At 36.0% G+C, this 21,238-nt stretch overlaps 1 protein-coding gene across 6 annotated transcripts in view; it reads right to left on the reverse strand.

The window, feature by feature from the left end:
- The window catches only part of PLAGL1 (PLAG1 like zinc finger 1), a 162,304-nt gene that overhangs the window by 110,882 nt on the left and 30,184 nt on the right, over positions 1-21,238 (reverse strand). For all 6 annotated transcript variants that reach the window (XM_043964340.1, XM_043964341.1, XM_043964342.1 and 3 more), the window contains exon 2: positions 14,889-15,009. The gene's annotated coding sequence lies outside the window, so the exon portion shown is untranslated. The remainder of the gene's footprint in view (positions 1-14,888; positions 15,010-21,238) is intronic.

Here is a 21,238-nt window from a genome sequence, read left to right on the forward strand (position 1 = left end):
AAAACAACAACAACAAAACAACCAGCAATAATCAGTGGGAATACATATTCTTTACATTTTTCAATCAATCATGTTATGGGAAAGATGTGTTCTTTAATGTAATACTGCTTATAAAAACCTGTCTCTTCCCAAATAACCTTCAACAAGGATGTATGAATGGATTATCTCCCCAAAAAGGATATATAATATATAGTTTATATATATCAGAAAGTTGTCATGTATGACAACAGTAATTAATGTTTTCTCACTTACACTGTTTAAATTGATATGGTTCAAATTTTTTCCATCCTTTTGTCATCTACCCCTCCTTCTGATATCTTTTTGTTTTTTGTTTTGGTTTGGTTTTTTAGGCAATTGGGGTTAAGTGACTTGCCCAGGGTCATACAGCTAGTAAGTGTCTGAGGCCAGATTTGGACTCAAGTCCTCCTGAATCCAGGGCCGATGCTCTATCCGCTGCACCACTAGCTGCCCCCAGGTGACACAATTATGAAGATGTTGAGGGCTCAATTAAAAAGATATCAGAAGGGGGTTAGCTAAGCAGCACAGCGGATAGAGCACTGGCCCTACAGTCAGGAGGACCTGAGTTCAAATCTGGCCTCAGACACTTGACACTTACTAGCTGTGTGACCCTGGGCAAGTCACTTAACCCTCACTGCCCCACCAAAAAAAATTTTTTTTTAATTTAAAAAATAAAATAAAAACCATAATTGTGTCACCTCCAGTACAAATCTCCTGTAGGTCTACTTGGTCTAATCTTGCTGTTTTTCTTATTTTTGTTCTCTTTAGTGTCCTGAGACTTGAAGGAAGTCAGGGAAATCAGGAAGCGAAGATGAGGAGAAAGAGAGTTTCAGGCATAGGGAGAAGCCAGTGAAAATACAGAGTTGGGAGATATAGTATCTTGTATAAGGAACAGCAGGTAGGCCAGTGGCAATGAATCACAGAGTGCATGGATAGGAGGAAAGTGTAGAAGACTAGAAAGCAAAGGGCTTTGAAAGCAAAGTAGAGGGTTTTGTATTTGATCCTAGAAGCCATAGGAAACCACTGGAGTTTACTAAGTATGTAAAATGGTCAGATCTGCAGTTAAGGAAACTCCCTTTGATAGCTGAGTAGAGGAAGGATTATAGTAAGTAGAGAGACTCAACACATGGAAACCAATCAGCAGCCTATAGCAACAATCCAGGTGTGAGGTGTTATGGGCCAGGATGGAAGCAGGGTTAGCAGAGAAAAGTTGTGAAGGTAAAATCAACAGGACTTAGAAATAAATTGGATATGGGGAAGTGGGGGGGGGGGGAGGGGATGAGCAGTTGAGGATGACACCTAATTTGTGAGCCTGGGTTACTGGGGAAATGATGGTACCCTTGACAGTAATAGCAGTAAAAGCTAGAGAAATAGGAGAATTTGGGGGGTAGGGGGTGGATGAGTTCAGTTTTGTATATACCAAGTTTAAGATGTCTACAGGAAATCCTATTCAATATGTCCAGTAGGGTTGTTGTAATTGTGAAACTGGAGGTCAGGAAAGAGGTTAGGGATAAATAAATAGATCAGAGAATTATCTGCATAGAGATAATTGGGATCTCATGAAATCACCAAAAGAAACTGTATAGAGAGAAAAGAGAAGAGGGCCCAAAATATATCATTAAGGGATATCCACAGTCATCAGATACAACCTGAATTAAGAACCAGCAAAGGGGCAGCTAGGTGGCGCAGTGGATAGAGCACCAGCCCTGGAGTCAGGAGGACCTGAGTTCAAATCCAGCCTCAGACACTTAACACTTACTAGCTGTGTGACCCTGGGCAAGTCACTTAACCCCAATTCCCTCAAAAAAAAAAATCTGTATCAAATGATAATGGGGGGGGTAAGTCTAGTTGATGGTACTCTATGCAATTACAACAGCTACAATCCCAACGCCTCTGAAAAATCAGAAATGGATAAAAGTAAAGATACTGACTCTGATTTTCACTGTTTATTAGAGAAGTTTTACTGTTGTAAAACAGCTGTCACAAGAAGACCAAAAGAGCCAAAAAATCACTTCAGTCAGCAAACACATGATCTTCTTGCCATGAAAAAAGTCATGATAGCCAAGGGCCATACTGTTTTATGATATAAATATAAAATTATTTGCAAAATATTCCAGATATAGATGATAGAAAATTATGAGTATTAACTTTATGAATTGTGAACTTAAAGGAAGCATAATGCAACGAAGGGGGAAACAAGCCCAGAGAAAGTGTGAGAGACCCAACTAAGGCATTGTAACGATTGGAATGACGCCACCTGCTGGATACTTACTGTAGAAGAGTTCTGCCCATGAAGCGAAGGTCTTTGAGGGCAAGACCAGGAGTCTTTTCTTTGGGAGGAAGTGACGCGGACTAGTGGGAGGAGGAAGGAAGAGACTGGCGCTGACTCTGGGGCTCTTTCCTGAGGACGCTGGCGGAGAAGGGAGCTAGAAATGTGCTCTCCCTTTAATAGATAGGAATCTGGGCCTTTCTCTCTCTCTTTACCAAATTCTTATTCTCCTTAATAAATGCTTAAAAGTCTAACTCTTGCTAAAGCTTATAATTTATTGGCGACCACTCATTAGATATTTTAGACAGTTTAGCTAGAATTTTAGCCCTTAACAGATGGCTGACCACGAAGAGGAAAGCTGAACCTCACTTCTGATCTTCCGGTTGGGTAAGAAATTTCTCCTACCCTTTAAACTGCTAAGTACTGGCGCACTGGCTGTGTTTTCCCTTTAAGTTTTTTCAAATGGACCTTTTAAACTCCCTAATTACCCTATTTTTGATTTTAGTCTGTTTAACCAGACAAATGGGAGATAAGATCATGTTAATGCTTTGTTTTTGTGGATTTTCTATTTTTCTTTTTATTTTTGTTAAAAGAGCCAGCAACTTACTCACACAAGGAAATATCTCTCCCTCTCCCAACCATGCTTTTTCAGAGAAACCTGAAGAGATTCCTGCAGCTTTTCCCAGTTCCAACACTAATTGTTGCTCTAATTTTGCATGCCTAGAGGCAATGACCCACCCTCTTGAAGCTTTTAATCCCCTAGCACTTGGGGGCAAAGTGGGGGAAGAGGAATCCAGGCCTGAGTTCAAAATCAAGTCTGATTCAAATTGCGCTGGTCCCTCCCCTCTTCTCCAGACCCCACCCTCTACTCCTCCCATGGCCAAGCCCATTGCTTCCCCTGCCTGGGAAGTCCAGAGAACTGATGCGCATGCTCAACTTTCTCTAACTACATTTGCAGCTTCAGGCTCAGCCCTTTCCCAGCCTGGCTGTGCTTCTGAGGCAACCTTAGAAAACCCTTTAAATTCCAGATATGCTTGTTTTGTTCATAATTTTGCTAACCTGCTTTTGTCTTTAATTAGTAATCTTATAAAGCATTTGTATGGTGAAAAGACTGACAGACAATATAGAGGGGTTAAAGAAGAAAAACTTAAGCCGAATAAGAATGACAATCATCAACATAGTTCAAGACTCCGATTCTTTTGCCATGGAAGGGTATATATTTTACAGAAATGTAGAAGTAAGCAGCAAGGTATTGATATGAGTATTGGGGATTTTAGATACCGGAATCAAAAGTGTTCTGAATTCATTCAGAGTATTAATGTCAGTTCAGAGGTTACATAGGATTTCTATGCTATTACATATACATTTTGAAATTAATGGTATGGGTTTATTTTCGTAGAGATTTTCCTGCTTTTGAGATTGTGTTTTATACTTAGTTTTTAAAACAAGGAGAATATTTGTAAAAGCTTTTTATAGTCATGTGATCAGGTTTATATTTTATAATACTCTTATTAATATTAAGTTCATATTCATTTAGATTTCCCTAGTTTGAATTTCATTGTCTTATTATTCCACGTGTATTTTCTTCTATTCATTCATCTATCTAATTTTGAAACATGGTTTTGATTTCATAATACAATGTTAATTCTAGGAGTATTGTGCTCCCATATTCTGAGTTGTTTGTTTTTGTTATTTTTTCTCAACTGATTATTTGATCAAACTCTTTAAAGCATTTCCCTGGCAAATTGGTTGCCATGGCAAGTATAAATTGATTCTAGAAGTATTATTTTTGATAAGCATATTCCAAAAAAAAAAAAAAAGAGGGGAACATTTGTAAAAGTTTTCTTTTTTCAAAAAAAAAAGTTCTTTGAGATTCTGTTATGCTTTAACTTGTATTTAAATATATTCAGATTTTTCACAAAAGTAATTGTATACTAAGTTTTTTAAAAAGGGGTATTATTTGAAATTGTTGCATAATTATATATTGTGTTCTGAGTCAAGATGTATTCACATTTTTTGCAATCATTTATTATCCTCAATTTTTAAATCCATATGAGACTTGGATTATGGGAATTTATCATTTAAGACATTAATTGCCTTTATTCTGAGTTATCAGATGCCAGTTGGCCAAGATGCCATCCAATCACAAGAGGAATACATGCAAGAGCAGACACTGAACTGTCACATGAGGGGAGACATGCATGAAGTCAAGGTATGGCCGAGGGAACGGCTTTTGACTAATGTTGAGGTTGGATTCTCTTGGTTTAATATTTTATTTTATTTTTCCCCACAATATTGTACAGATGGCTGGAAGTATTCATCCCACCCATCTCATTTCTACACCTGGCTTCTATGCTCCCTCCTATATGCCTGATGCCATGGACATCTCAATCCCATGTATCTGATTAAGTCTGACTCAGTTTCCTCCAATATGTTCGGTGGCATGGACATATATTCCATCCACCTATTTTAGACCTGGCATACTGCATGGGCAGTATATATTGCTCAAGTGTGGGAATGCTCATATCCCATCATTTCTCTGTTCTTTTATGGTAACCCCCATAATTATCTCAGGTGTCATGATAAATACAGTGTTGAATTTGGCCTTGACACCTGTTACCAATTATATTAGATTTTTTAATTTCTCATAATGGCATGAGGATAATTAGGCAGATGATGCAAAAAGTGATGAAACAAAGATAAAAAAATTATTTTTAATAATTAATATCGCAGCAATTGTCTTCTCAATTACCCTCCATAAGGGGGGGACTATAGTAATATTATAATTTTAAAGAATGGTTCAATTTTTGTTTTATTATATGTTTCATGTGTAACAACTAAGATTCTGAATTCCCTTAGACATGTTTTTGAAAACTTTCATTGTTTGATTTGATTATTGACAAAGCTATTTTAAAGTTGTGTTAAGCTCAATTTTGTAGGAAATTTCCTGGCTAATTACCAGCATCCACACATCAACCCCTGAAAAGACTTCCATTCCACGACTACACCTAGAGGACATCTGAGAAAAGACTTTCAGAGACTTTAAATGAACAGTTTTGATTTGTTGTTTTTGTTGTTTTTTTTCTCTTTCTGTTATAATATACACCATCTGTAACATGTATTCTCTGCAGAGGCCCTCCCTTTGCAAGACTAATGTCAAAGCGTCGGTTCATGAGGACAAAAAAAAAAATCGCCCCTCTGGACAAAACTTTCCTCTCTTCCTTTTCTATATTGTTGTTCACATATTATTAGTTAGCAATAGTTATTATATTGTTTTTTACTGTTCCGTCAAGGAAACATTTTGTTTCTTGAGGAACAACAGGGGGGACTGTAACGATTGGAATGACGCCACCTGCTGGATACTTACTGTAGAAGAGTTCTGCCCATGAAGCGAAGGTCTTTGAGGGCAAGACCAGGAGTCTTTTCTTTGGGAGGAAGTGACGCGGACTAGTGGGAGGAGGAAGGAAGAGACTGGCGCTGACTCTGGGGCTCTTTCCTGAGGACGCTGGCGGAGAAGGGAGCTAGAAATGTGCTCTCCCTTTAATAGATAGGAATCTGGGCCTTTCTCTCTCTCTTTACCAAATTCTTATTCTCCTTAATAAATGCTTAAAAGTCTAACTCTTGCTAAAGCTTATAATTTATTGGCGACCACTCATTAGATATTTTAGACAGTTTAGCTAGAATTTTAGCCCTTAACAGAATATTATCCTGAAAACATTTGTAGATGAAACTGGAAAACAATAACTAGAAATGAAACAGATGCACCAATAATGTTTTGTAGAGGGCTATCATCATCACTGATGGCAATGTACATAGAACTAAATAAATTAGTATGTGGTATATGAGGAAATAAAACTGACACATAAGAAGATGAAATCAGAAATCAGGAAAAGCAGCTGTACTTGACTAAATACAATCAGTAGTAGTCTGTTTTGGGGGTATCACAATTTTAAAGGTACTTAGGGATCCCTAAGATCATAAGATATCTAAAAGAGGAAAGTATTACAAAAGAATGGAAAACACTATGGGTGTTTTTACCTCCCACCCCCCCCAAAAAATCAATGGGGCATATATCAGAAATTACTGCCCCTTAGTTCTACTTTCTTACTTTAATAAAAATTTGTAAGAATTATTTACACATACCCTGAAGGTATCTTTGATGACCCTGGTATAATAAAAGAAGCACTCAATTTTGAATCAAAGAACCTGACTCTTGCTATTTATTACCTGTGTGAATTTGGCAAGCTTTTTGAACCTCTGTGGCACCCAGCTACCTCATCTGTAAAGTCAGGAAGCTGAGCTATATATAAAATATCCAGGGTGCTTTCCACCTCTAAGTTATGAATCTATGAAACACAAAAAGTCTGGCTTTCACAGCTGATTTTCTACAGAAGATCACATCTTCATAATTACAAAATACAGGATCCTACTGTTCATTGCTTAATAATTACAAAAAAGAAATAATTACAAAAATCATTTGGCATGTTAAAGCAAAATGTATCCTGAAAGCCTCTCTTCACACAAATGTATCCCAGGTAAATATTAAGCTCATACAAAATTCCTTGATAGATGGAATCAGAGATAATTCTGTTCATGAATCCTCTGATTATCAATACAAATGAGGCATAAAACAAGGGAGACATATGCTCTCCAATGATGTTTGCTAGCATAAGGCAGGATGTCCTGGGCAAAGTCCAAATGGGAGAGAATTCTGCAGAGATGCTGAGGTCTTTCAGATACTCCTGTTTGTAAATGACACTATGAATGCATCAAGCTCAAACATACTACAATGCTTCTCCAATGAAATCTACAGTCATCCAAGGCAAATTAATCAAGTAAATGAAGAATGCATATTGTTCAGATTACAACAGGCAATGGTTGTATGGGAAGCCCAAAGACTTATTCCACCAGTACATATACCTTGGACAGACACTACAAATGGACAATAATAGAGGTAATAATAGTAACTGAAGAAGGAGGAAGATGTTAAATTGTGCTTTAGAAATTGTGTGTCACTGTAGATTGATGGTGTCAAATTCAAATAGAAATGGATCCCTGTGAATCACATAGTGACTTAGAAAACCACAAATTAACATTATTTGTGTCTTTTATTTGATTTGTTAAACATTTTCCAATTACATTTTAATCTGGTTTGGGCCTCATTGGGGAGTGTTATGGGCTACATGGGCAGACTGGGAGTTTGACACCTCAGCTATAGATAATCCCAAACTGTTCCTTGCCACCAATGTCTCTTTTTTTAAACAACAATATCTTCCTGGTCATGCTATATGGCCACAAATCACGGAACCACACAATCACAGAAGAATCAAAATAAATGACATTTAAAAGTGAAGGAAATATTCATTGTATGTATATACAGATTTCATAAGGACTTTACTAGCCATGAGTTATGCACAGGAAATAACATAAAAGACATTATTACAGACATATAACCAGAAAAGGAGGTAGAGCAGTCATACTATCAATCAAGAGTCAAATATATCAAGATAACAGATGGACAGCCCAAGTGTTGTACTAGTGCAAGGGTGGGGATAAGGGAATTGATAAAACCATTCATTACCTACTTAAAGTGACTAACAAGATACTCTAGCCCTTGTATATTTATAAGATGAGAATACCTCTATTGAATCAATCAAGCAACTCAAATCATTAACCTAATACATACCCTGCCAAGCTTTGTGGGTCTTCTATAAAATAACAAGGCAGTTCAGAATCTAGCATTATGCTAGTAGTTGAGAAGAAAAAGTACTTCTAGCCAAATCCCTACGAAGGAATCATTGGCGCCAGAGGTAGTGGGGAGGAGGGAACCTTGGTCTCTTCAACCCTGCCTTGACCACAGAATAAACCATGTGCATTTTGGAGGGTCAAAGATTTGGACATCTTAGCAGTGCCCTAGTAGTATCCCAAAAAGAGCAGTGACTCATGATAATAACTGGAACTCCTGAGAAAGACAAACTAATCAGACTAGGAAAGGCAGCTTTAGGACTCTAGAAAGTGCCCAGCAGAAAAAACCCACACTTTACCTATTAGGAACTTCATGAAAGTCCCATGAAAAGGAAAAAATAATTTTGAGCAACCAAGAACTCAGAGTTACTGTTCTGCTACATGTGCTTTCTAAGCTTGAATGTACTTTCCCATGGACTTGTCTGTACTTGTTAAAGAGTGTTGCCCCCATATTTGAGAATGTTTTGTAACACCTTACTAAATACTCATTTCTAAAAGCTAAGTAAGTTTGAATGACAAATTGATATTGATTGAAAATTACTGAAGGAAGCACACTGCTGGGGACTTGTAAGCTATATATCCCCTTTCCCCATCCTCTCAGGAAATGATTACTCTAGAACTCTAAGGAAAGAAGTACCAGACACCATCTGGGAACTCAACCTGACACTGTGAGTAGGGTTTGGAAAAGTAGCACCAGAATCTCTGCTATGCTGATATCAATGAAATCTTAGAAGACCTAGAAGGAAATCTTCCGTGCAGTATTCTAGGAAGAAATTATAGAAGGGCATGAACAAGGATTACAAAGTATAACTCAATTATCACCTATCTTAGTGGAAAAAACTGCTACTCATATAGTGATATCACAGATCCACGGATATATCCAAAAAAAAAAAAAAAAAGAGAGAGAGAGGGAAAAGAAAAGAAAACTTGAACTGGGGTGGCAGCAGTAGGAATAGAGAATAGGCAGATAGCCTGAACTACTTGTTTTGAGGTAACATTTAGTGCCTTCATTTGATAGGGCCCAGTTTATTTTATTTTTTATCATTTTAGAGATTTATTTTAAAAGGACATTGAGAGTCTAGAAAGGCTCACTGTAATAAACTAAAAATAATGAGATTGATTTTTTAAAAAAGGAAGAGCATTTAACTTCTATAAATTCTTTTTCTTTCTGTTATTCCTACAAACCCTTTAACTCAGTGGAAAAGAATGCTGGTTTAAGTACTAGTGGTTTTTTTTTTCTCTTGAAGTAGGGATTTGAGAGAAAACATAGGAACTTAAACATGCTCACTGAAAACCTGAACAGTGTTCACTTCAAGCAAGTATTTTGGAAGTTATCAAAATTAAATTATAATCACTTACACATCAACGAAAATTTTCTCCTTAATCTGTACTAATTTACCATACTGTTTTTTTGTTATTTTTTTTAGTGAGGCAATTGGGGTTAAGTGACCTGCCCAGGGTCACACAGCTAGTAAGTGTTAAGTGTCTGAGGCTGGATTTGAACTCAGGTACTCCTGATTCCAGGGCCAGTGCTCTATCCACTGCACCACCTAGCTGCCCCGCATACTGTTTTCTTAATATAAACCTGTTTAGTTTGGGATATTAGGGGATTTCAGTGTTTTTCACTTTAGGAAAAAAAAAAAACAAAAAATTTTTAAAGTCAGACAATGTGAACTGTTCTGAAATATTTGAATTATTTTGTTTCAATCTGTAGCACTTTTGTTTTAAAATATTGGTTCTGATAGGTTAGATTTAGAATAGCCTCATTCAGCCATTCATATGATTTAATTTAGACAGAAAATTCAAAGCAAGTAAGTGTCTACAAGTAGGTCTATGACGACTTACACAATCATTACAGCAGAAACAATGATGTGGAATTTTAGTAACAAAAGCAAAAAGTATTACTACAGATGTTCTTCATGGTTTGTTTGATTTTTTAAAAGTGTTTACAAACGTTACTGTGCACCTACTCAAGGTATGGCATTGTTCAAAATAATAGGCTGCACAAAGAACAACAAACCCTGTTCTCAATGAATTTAGAATCTAATAGGACAAAAAAAGGGCAAACAAAAGACATAATGCAAGCCATTATGTGATAAGACCAATAGACACAAATTATGTGCAGAGAAGACTGAGAAGAATCATTTCTGGATGGGGTAATGAATCAAAGCTCAAAAAGGAAATGGTATTTGATATATCTTAAAAGATTGATATATTGTATTTTTTTTGTAGGTAAAGACAGATGGAATGGCATTCTAAGAGTATGCCATGCATAAAATTGAGTAGGCAGCAGGGTAAAATGGGCAGTAGGAAAATGTATAATATTCCAAATTGGCTGGAACTTAGATTTTTTTTGCTGATATCTAATAGTGAGAAATAAAGCTGAAAAAGTAGGTTAGAGCCAAATGGGGTGGGCCTCAAATAGCAAGCTAAGGGGGTTGAACTTTATAAGAAAAAAGAAGTCACTGGGGTTTTCTGATCAGAGAAGTATCATAATCATAGTGGTGATGGCCTACAGGATGGATGGAATAGCCCAAGACAGTCTAGAAGCAAGAAGTCAGCATTTTAGATATAAGAAGGCAAAAATATGAACTCTTAGTGATGGGAATGGGGAAAAAACGTGAAATAGGAAGAGATATTTGAAATCTTTATTTATTTTAAATGAGAAACCATTTATGTTTCCTGAATGACAAAATTAAGACTTCTTTCAACCACTGAAATACATTTCCAAATTGGTGTGGGAGGGATATGTACGTTATCTTGCCACACTTGAAGGATATTATAATATTCATTATGAAATGGTGGAGAAACTAAAATCCTATGGGCTTTTAAGAACCTATGGGCTGTGTGGATATGCTTTACCACCATTTACTTTGTCCTTTGTTTCTGTTCATTTCCAAGTACATCCTTTCTTCTGTCTCTAGGCTCATTCAGCTTGCAATATTACAAACTCTCCATATAAAATTAAGTTTAAGGTGTTCAGACTATAACTTAACAGGGAAGTCCTATGCCACTTCCACTAATGTCTGCACTGATATCTCTTCTCAAGAAATAAACACATCCTTCTTTGTGTTCACTCTCTACCAAAATAAGCCCTTGTTACTATAGAGAGACTAGCCATGAAGGTGCAAGGCACAAGAAGTGCATGTAAGATAAAATCAAGAAAAGATCAAAGATAAAAGTAAAAAATACACTGATGCTTCGATTAAAATACAGAACAGAATTAATGGTGGTATGGAGAAATTGAGCAGAAAGCAATGGATATAATTAAATGGCTTGGGTGAAAAGGAGTAATGAGAAATGAAGGAATCAGAGACTACATACTCTAGAGAAGAATGATGGGATATCTCATATACTTCAAGTTTAATAAGTGTATCTTGATTTAAGTGATCTCTCTCTGTGAAAAGTCCAGATTTATAAAGAGAAAAATTAGGATTTAATTTTTCAGTCCTTCAAAAAAAATTTGTAATTTCATCAGTGTGGGAAATCCCTACACAAATGCATGTTTACAAGACGCTCTCTGCCCTTGGGCAGAAGGGGAAAAGGAGAAAGAGAAGAGAACAGGGAGAGAGGAGAGGGGAAAAGGGAAAGAGGAGAGGGGAGAGATGAAAATGATGTAGAGAGAGATAGATATCAACTGGTAGCCAGTTCTGGTAAAGAGTATTTCTGAATTTAGTTAGGCCGGCCTTCAGATGAGAGAGAGACACAATACAGTCTGTTACAGGCTTGTACTTCAAACCTTTCAAGGCTGATACCGACCTGCCCAAGCTTATTATCTGTTGGCACAGACTTCAAGAACCTACACTCACCTCCATGCCAAGAAAAAGACATCATGGAAGGACTTTAGTGTAAATAGAAAGCGATTATTCACATTTTTTTAAAAATTAATCTCTTTACAAAAGGTTTTACAATAAGATTCCTTCAAATGGTGCATAAGAATATGATTTGATTCACACACACAAAAAAGTAACCGCATAATTTTTCAGGAATACATTTACTGCACAAAAGAGGTAAATATGTAAGGGGTTAGTCCCAAAAAAATGTTGGTCAGCTGTTTTCTAGCTACACAGAAAAAATACAGGAAAAAATAGGTATTTATCAGGAAGAATTAAGGTAACAGTCATAAGAAATGGCTTTCTGATTATTGGAGCTATGAGATACTGAAATAAGATATTAATGACAGCAATTCATTTCACTCTATGGCTCTTGGTGTGTATAGGGAGGTATTATCTGCTTAATATAAACTAGATAAACTTTCACAACTTCCTCAGCTCTTTGCTTCATAGAATTATGAAATCATAAGTCTAAAACTGGAAAGGACCCCAGAGTTCAAATAAATCAATCCTCTCATTTTATGGATTTTCAGGATTTAAGGAAAGCTAAATGATTTGCCCAAAGGTACAAAAAAATAGCCTGTCATAGATTTGAACCTAATACATCTCAGACTATACAGCCAGTGCTTTTCCCACTGTACTATACAAGCCTCCTAATAGCTGACAGATTGACAAGCATTTTAAATAGGAACACACATGTGTAGACTATAATTGCAAATGAAATGCAATTCCAGGTACCTTTAATCAACCATGTCTACATTTCAATTTTCCTGCATTGGAAATAGCTTACATTTAAGGTCTCAAATTTAAAGTTTCAGCCAGAAAATGAGGTAGTTCCATTAAGTTCTTAATTAATCTGTTCAAACATACCTGAACTGAGATAATCCTTAATTTTTAAAGCCTCATTTGGTACTACAATTAAGTTTTAGCCATCTCCATGAATTTTATATGTTTTATTGGTTTAAGATGGCAACAAATGTCTATAACACTTTGGTCTTTTCAGTAAGAAGTTATATGACCAGATTTTTAAAACTTAAGATATTTTGGGGAGACTTAAATTTATATCATGTGAAGTTAATAATTTTTATAATTTTTCCTCACTTTTTAAATTCTAGTGTGGTGGTGGGGGGAGTTAAAACTTTTAGACTTAGTTACTTGGTGGGTTTTTTTTTTGCTCCACATTATTGCAATTAATAGGGTCCCACCTGTTTTCACAAGGAAAACCAGACATTTGTCAGTTATTTCTACACTACACATCTCCTTTCTGGCACAACTCCAAATTTCACAATTAACATATGTTGCCCAAAAAGGAACAGTGTTTATTATGTACGCATATGGAGGGGCTACTAAATGGAGAAAGTCACCACTTACAAGACTATACATAAAACTATCTAAATGTGTTTAGATTTACACATAATATTATAAGGGCTGGTTAAGAGTTATAACAATCTACCAAATAAGTACCCCAAATTCCTTTAAACCAGTTCTTTCACCAAAAGTACACATGCAGTTATAATAATAGATTTTATATAGCACTTAACATGTGCCAAGCACTGTACTAAGCATTATTCAAATATTAGCTCATTTGACCCTCACAAGAACCCTGAAATGTAGGTACTATTATTATCTATGTTTTACAGTTGAGGAAACTGAGGCACACATAGGTTAGGTCATTTGCTCAAAGTCACGTGGTTAGTAAGTATTTGAGGCTGGATTTGAAATCATGTCTTCCTAACTCCAGGTCCATTACTCTATTCACTGAACCACCTGGCTGCCCCATCATCACTCAAAAGTCAAAAATCGGATGTGGTTTAGCAGCTATTAGAAAAGTTAATATACTTTATACAAACATTGGTGATTACCCTCTCACACGTTTCCCCAAAATGTAGCATGTTATAACAGAGAGAATCCTTAACAAAGAATCAAAAGGCTTGGGGTTGAATCTTAACTCCTGTATTCAGGAAAATCACTTGACTTGAAACTGATCATCAGTTTCCTCATCTATAAGCTAAAAATAATAATCATACTACCTACTTCTCAGAGTTGTTCTTGGGAGCAAATGAGAAAATGTATGTGAAGTGCTTTAAAGCCATAAAATATCACATAAGACATTTACTGATTTGTGTGTGTGTGAGTGTATGCCCATGAACTATGGAATGTATGAGTAGTTTATTAGATTTAAGATAAAAAGGGCAGGATGTAAACTTTTTTTTCATCAAACGATTTAAATTAATACCATAAATTCCATTTCAAAAGATTTATTTAAAATGTTTCATTATTATTTTCTACTGAGCTAAGATATAATAGCATCTAATTGATTCCATGACAGGAAAGGAATTCAGAAACCTGCAGTCTTCTTATACTTTTAGCACATTTTGGCCTATGAACACATACATTAGAAAACAAGTTCCACCTCTGCCAATTACAACCTAATTATGCAACTATGGGCAAGTGACTTTACCTCTCTCGGCCTCAAATTCCCAATCTGCAAAATGGGTATAATAATATCTGTACTACCTATCCCACAAGGTTGTAATAATATATAAATTTTATGTGATGTTAAGCACCTTTTTCATGTGATCTGGCATTATCATATTAACTGCATCAAATATATATATATTTGGGGAGGAAAAAGAGGAGAGAGGAGAGAGAGAAGGAGGGGGGGGTCGAGAGAGAGAGAGAGAGAGAGAGACCTAAATCTCTATTAGTCTAAGGAGAATGTGCTTCCCCCTAACTAGATACAAACTCCCCAAATAATCCTCTTCTCACATATTTCTTGAAGCATATGCACATGTCATATATATGCACAGAAACACACACCTATACAAAACACACTTCACACTATTAGCAGAAGCTATAATGCTTGAAAATTATTACTGGAATGTCTAATACTTTTTTTAAGCCCAGACCTAAGGTTTTTGAGATAGCATATGTGAATTAAATGGAGAAAAATCAAGCTCTTGGCAAAAATTCAAGTTCTTACATCAGACTTCTTACTGAGGAAGGGAGTTTCCACACCTTACCTTGGAATTCTTGTGTAAAGGTTCCATTTTTTTATTCTCATCCTATGGCATGGTTTCTTCCTGGCTTAAAACACATAAGCCATCAACTACTGCAGGATGAACTCACAAATCCAGTCTCTCCCTGAAGTATAAAAGAATAAGAGTTTAAGATAGCAACCTGAACTTGGATGAAAATCTGTGCTCTCATTTTTTGGGCATAAAATTAATTTCCTGGATTCCAAATCTTGTTAGTTTACATAGCTGAAATTCCTATATCTAATTCTAATGAACTGTAGAACTGTTTCGAATTTTAGATACATCATGTTCTCAGACATTAATTTCATTACATTTCCTCCCTCCCCCAAATGCATTACTGGACTTAGTCTGGGCAGTTGAACCTGGTTAGTCACTGGAGATGCAAGCCAGCAGTAAAAGGAGTGGATGAAGGCCAATATCTGACATAAGCACCACGGATAGCTCCTCCAACTGAATCTGATATAAGTGAGGCCTTTCTCTCCAAACAGGCAATTCCAGTGTAGTAAGTAGTGTAATTAACTAGTCCCACAACCCCCCAAGCAGATTCTTCTCTATTTAAAAAAAAAAACCAGGCCTCTTAATATTTATCTAGCTTCTTTGGTCTGTGCAAAGGAGAGAATGCAGAGTGATAGGCTATGTCCTCATCCCCCCAAGATACCTCAACCATAGACTTTTTTTTCCTTTTTTTTTTTTTTTGCAGGCAATGGGGGTTAAGTGACTTGCCCAGGGTCACACAGCTAGTAAGTGTCAAGTGTCTGAGGCCAGATTTGAACTCAGGTACTCCTGACTCTCCAGGGCCGGTGCTCTATCCACTGCACCACCTAGCTGCCCCCAACCATAGACTTTTATAAGGAATGCCGTGCCTAGGTTTGGGGTCTGCCTTGGATGATCTCTTCCATTTCACTCTCCATTCCATGAAAGCTAATCAACAGAAAGGGAAAAGAAAATAGAAAGATGATTACTGGTTTGTAAGGAGTCTCAAACAAAGTATATCAAGTAGAGACCAAAATGGAGATATATGGGAATGGGAGTTAGCACAAAAGAGGCTTATAATTTAGCCAAAATCTATATAACAAGACTTGGAGGTGGATAAATCTAGGACTACTGCTTTAGATATCTATGCTATTATGCTCAAAGGAAAAATAAAATCTAAGGTGTACTAATTTACTTCTATTAATTTAATTAATGGTAGTAATTCATAAAAAAGATCATTTTTCTCTTAAAACTTTGAAACCAAAAAGTTCACAAATGTCCTAATAGAACAAAAGTACTAGAGACAAGGGAATAAGTGGCAAGAGCAGCTGTGAAAACAACCTGTGTTTTGGAATTACTTCCAATGATAGTATGGGCCTAGAGGTCATGGGGTGGGTAACATGTACTAGAAATGCCAAAGAGTTCAAATCAAGGAAGCAAATATAAAGAAGCTGACCAAGGCTAAGTAGTGAAAATTAAACAAAGGAGGGATAGTTGATTGGGGTAAAGTTAGACTTTATGACCCTAGAGGTAAGGGAATCATAGAATTTCAGATTTGGAAAAGTTTCAGTGGTGATCTAGTCTTGACCAAGAATTCCTTCTACATCATTTCTGACAAGTCATCATCCAGCCTCTGCCTGAAACCTTAAGTGAGGATTCCTCTAAGCAGTCTTTAATTCTTTTAGATCGTCTGAATTGTTAAAAAGTCTTTCTTTACATCAAGTTTAAATTTGTCCATTTGCAACACCTACAAAGTTTGCCCTCTGAGGCCAAGGAGAATAATTCTAATTCCTCTTGAACATAATTCTTTAAATATGTGAAAACAATTGTTTTCTGAAGCATTCTCTTTTCCAAGTGAAACTTCTCCTGGAGATTATGTCCTTTCTAACCTAAGTCTATGGATTCTACAAAAACCGGAACTTGAGAAACTTGGATTGAAACTAAGGGGAAGGAGGGCTAAACAAATAAGACATAGCTGCTACAGCCAAACTTGTATGTTAAAGTAGTCATAGTGTAACCATTCTGGAGAGCAACTTGGAACTATGCCCAAAGGGCTATAGAACTGTGCATACCCTTTGATCCAGCAATATCACTGCTGGGTTTATTTCCGCAAAGACATCCCCAAAAAGAGAAAAAGGCCGATTTGTACAAAAATATTTATAGCAGCTCTTTTTGTGATAAGAATCGGAAATCAAAGGAATGCCCATCAATTGGGGAATGGCTAAACAAACTGTGGTATATGATGGTGATGGAATATTATTGTGCTACAAGAAATGACAAGCAGGATGACCTCAGAATGGCCCAGAAAGACGTGTATGAACTGACGTATAGTGAAGTGAGTAGAACCAGGAAAACTTTGTGCACAGTGACAGCAATATTGTTTGATGGAGAACTGTGAATGACTTGACTATTCTCAACAATACAATGATCTAAGACAATCCCAAAGAACTATTGATGAAACATACTATCCACCTCTAAAGAAAGAACTGATATTGATGGAACAGACTGAAGCATGCTATTTTTCCACTTTCTTTCATTTTTTTTCTTTTAATCAAGTTTTCTCGTACAAAATGATAAATATGGTAATACTTTTCAGAATCATACATGTATAACCTATATCAAATTGCTTGCTGCCTCAGGGAGAGAGAAGGGGAGTGAGAGAGGGAAGGATAAAAATTGGAACCCAAAACTATAAATAAAAATGTTTACTACATTAAAAAGTAGCCATAGTGAGGATTCCTAAGGTCCCTTAGAAATAACTGTATTCTTGAGTGTTATTTCATTGTTTTAGTGACAAATTTTTACCAAGAGAAACGTTTTCAATTTTATAATGAAGAATAATAGCTAACACAAGTAGCACTTTAATGTTTATAAAGCACTTTACATATATATTTCATTTTTTTTACAATAACCCTTTGAGATAAGTGCTATCATTATTCTCTTTTTACTTATAAGAAAACTGAACCTGAGAGAGGGATATAATTTAGGATTAGGGTTAGAGTTAGGGAGCACCCAGGGTCACACAGCTCGTCAGAAGCAGGTTTTAAACAAGGAGCTTCCTGATTCCAAGGCTAGCATTCTATCCACTATGCTACCTAGCTACCCCATCAATAGGAAGGAAAGATATGTAATTTATAAAAATATTTTTCAGTGACATAACTTTTCTATAAAGGTGAGGTACACTCTCAAATGATTTTTACTCTAATTTCTGGTAATATCAAAGTAATTGGTTCGCAAACAGTGGAGAATTGTTCTCTCATAACTGCTAAAAATTGAAATAAAATTGTAAAAACCAAGAAAAACATAAATGATTATCTAATAAAAGCTATATTTTTAATAAGCAGGGAGATACACTACTACCTACATCTTTACTTGTTTTTGTAAGTGTATGTTTTTCTAATTTCAGACTGACTCATAAACTGTTTTTCCCACTGAGATAGTCATCTAACTAGTCGACTTTATTAGCCATACATGATAAAATATGGGAGTAGGAAGCATTGACAAGAATGATGAAGTAAAAAAAAAGAAAGAAAGAAAGAAATCATTGTTCCTGATCTTTTAGGATTAATGTAGGGGAAAAGATGACATGGGGGGGGGAGGGTTCAAAGATAGGGAGGGGCTGATAGATATCATGGCTCCCTGAAGTCCTGCTGAGTTCAATTTTTGATGTCAAGAAACAGCTTCTAGACCATATGTGGATAATCTACAATAAAGATCATCAACATGTAAATAACTGGAAGTTGACTACTCTTATAATGACAATTTGGAACTTCAAAGACACTCACATTTTAAAGAAACTTTTCATTATCTTAAAATAAAATTGTACTTAGAAATACAATTTCACTTAAAGTGATCTATCTCAGACATAAGATATCTCATATTCAAAGTTTATAGATTCAGATGGTAAAGGAACCCAATTTAACAAGTAACAGAAGGAAAGAGCCTTGAAAATCAATGCTAATCATGACCTTTCAAAAGAGATAGCTACTCACTTATTTCCTGTTTTAAATTCACATAGTCTGATAACATCATCTGCCATTCAAAAATTTTTGAAAACAGCTTCTTGCTCTAATTCTGGGTAATTTAAATACTATGATTCTGTGCAAAGTACTTTAAGATGAAGCCAAATAGTTTCTGACACATCCAAAACTAAATGATTTTAATCTATAATCTTTTGAAACTTTTTGTTTCAGTGCTTGTTCATTAAGTTTCTGTTTTTATTTTAAAGGATTGGGAGTTGGGGAGAATGATTTTTGTTTTTCTTTCTCCTTTAGAGCATTTTTAAATGGGCTTTATATTCCTCTTTTACTTTGTTTATATTTTCCTGTACCCTCTCTTGTCCAAACCACTTTTTTAACCTATTTCCTTTTCTCTTTTGCTTTATTACTTTTTGTTCTGCTTTATTCTATGTCTTTTTCTACCTATGCAAAAAAAAAAAAAAAGGTGTACGTTATGCTTATGCTTCTCTTAAGGCAAAGTGATCATTTGGAAAGTGAGAATAGTCAACACAGTATTTTTACCTTCCTGAGAACAGAAAAAAAATTACATGACTTCTGACAGTCACCCTTCAAGCCTTGAGAACTAAGTATATAGGATCAAGATAAATCCAACCTCTGGTATCACAACTGATTTAGACACACTAAAATACCTTACAACCAAAATGCTCTTAAATACCATGATAATGAGGTAAGGTGATTAAAAAGAGTTAGGTGATGTGTAGACTGCCTATAACCTTACTAGGCCAACACATTCATGAGACCCAAGAAGCACTAACTACTTGGCCAGATGTTTTCTGAAGACTTCACAAAATTTTTATTTCACTGATGTAGTTACTCCCTTCATCTACACATCAAAATCCCTGCTGAAAATCTTCAAGAGTTGTGATCCAAAATACTCCAAAAATCCCCTCTTGGGTGACTTATCTTCTGGTGAGGAATCTGTATCCTAAGTTAGTTATGCTGATCCTTAGACAAGAATCTATTTCCAGATCAACATACTAAGACCTACAAGATTTAGCATTAAGGCAACCAATAGTGAAGGAATTAGTATAGTCTGGTCTGAAGGAGACTCACCATAGTTTAAAAATATATATCTAATTCAACAGAATTACTAGGTTAGATGTATAAAACAAAACAAAGTTTTTTTAAAAACTCTGAATAGGGGGCAGCTAGGTGGCCCAGTGGATAAAGCAACAGCCCTGGATTCAGGAGTACCTGAGTTCAAATCCAACCTCAGATACTTGACACTTACTAGCTGTGTGACCCTGGGCAAGTCACTTAACCCTCATTGCCCTGCAAAAACAAAATGAAATGAAACCTGATTATATATGCACTATTTTTAGGTGAATAAATCCCAATAAAATCTTTTTTGCTCAGTGACGCATATAAAACAAGTATAAACCATCTACTGAGGGAGGGGCAAAGAGAGAATAGTTCTTTCAAATATCCTTTTCTCAAACAAGTTTAAAGGACCACATTTCATATGTTCCCATAAAGGGCTAGACACAGGCTAAGATGTGACTAACAAAAACATCAGGTTAATTTTCTCTTTTAAAAAAAAAATTAAAAAGAAAAACCTATGTGGAAATGTCACTCAAACTTTTGTCTTTGGGGGCGCCTAGGTGGCACAGTGGATAGAGCACCGGCCCTGGAGTCAGGAGTACCTGAGTTCAAATCCGGCCTCAGACACTTAACACTTACTAGCTATGTGACCCTGGGCAAGTCACTTAACCCCAATTGCCTCACTAAAATAATAATAATAATAATAATAATAAACTTTTGTCTTTGGTCAAAAGAATCAAGGTGTGCAGTGGATAAAGCACCAGCCCTGGATTCAGGAGGACCTGAGTTCAAATCCAGCCCAACATACTTGACATTACTAGCTGTGTGACCCTGGACAAGTCACTTAACCCTCACTGCCCCGCCCTAAAAGAATCAAGGTGGCATAACAGAAACAAAGATTTCCCTCTGAAGCCTCCCAAGAATATTTAAACTAAAACCTTATAAAAAATAAACATTTAAGGGATGAAACACGTGTTTAATAATTGCTTTATCATATTCCTTTGCAGTTCGATTTTTTCTTTTTTTCTTCAATCTCCCTTAGTAGTTTCATAAGAGCATACAAATTTTGATTCTTCAATATTAAAGGACAGATTTCCTTTTTCCAACTCTATTTTTTCCCCTCTACTACTCCCCTCCTATCTATATCTCTCATTAATAATCTAAGACTCTTCTATTGGGGGCAGAAATGGGGGAAGGAAAGTGAAGGAGGAGGGGTAAGAAAGTTGTCAGAGGTAATTTTTTCCAGATTAATTGCAGTGATATGCAATACAACAATTATCCCTTACATACCAACAACAGAAA

The sequence above is a fragment of the Dromiciops gliroides genome, chromosome 4, assembly GCF_019393635.1.
Source record: "Dromiciops gliroides isolate mDroGli1 chromosome 4, mDroGli1.pri, whole genome shotgun sequence".
Classification (NCBI taxonomy): Eukaryota; Metazoa; Chordata; class Mammalia; order Microbiotheria; family Microbiotheriidae; genus Dromiciops; species Dromiciops gliroides.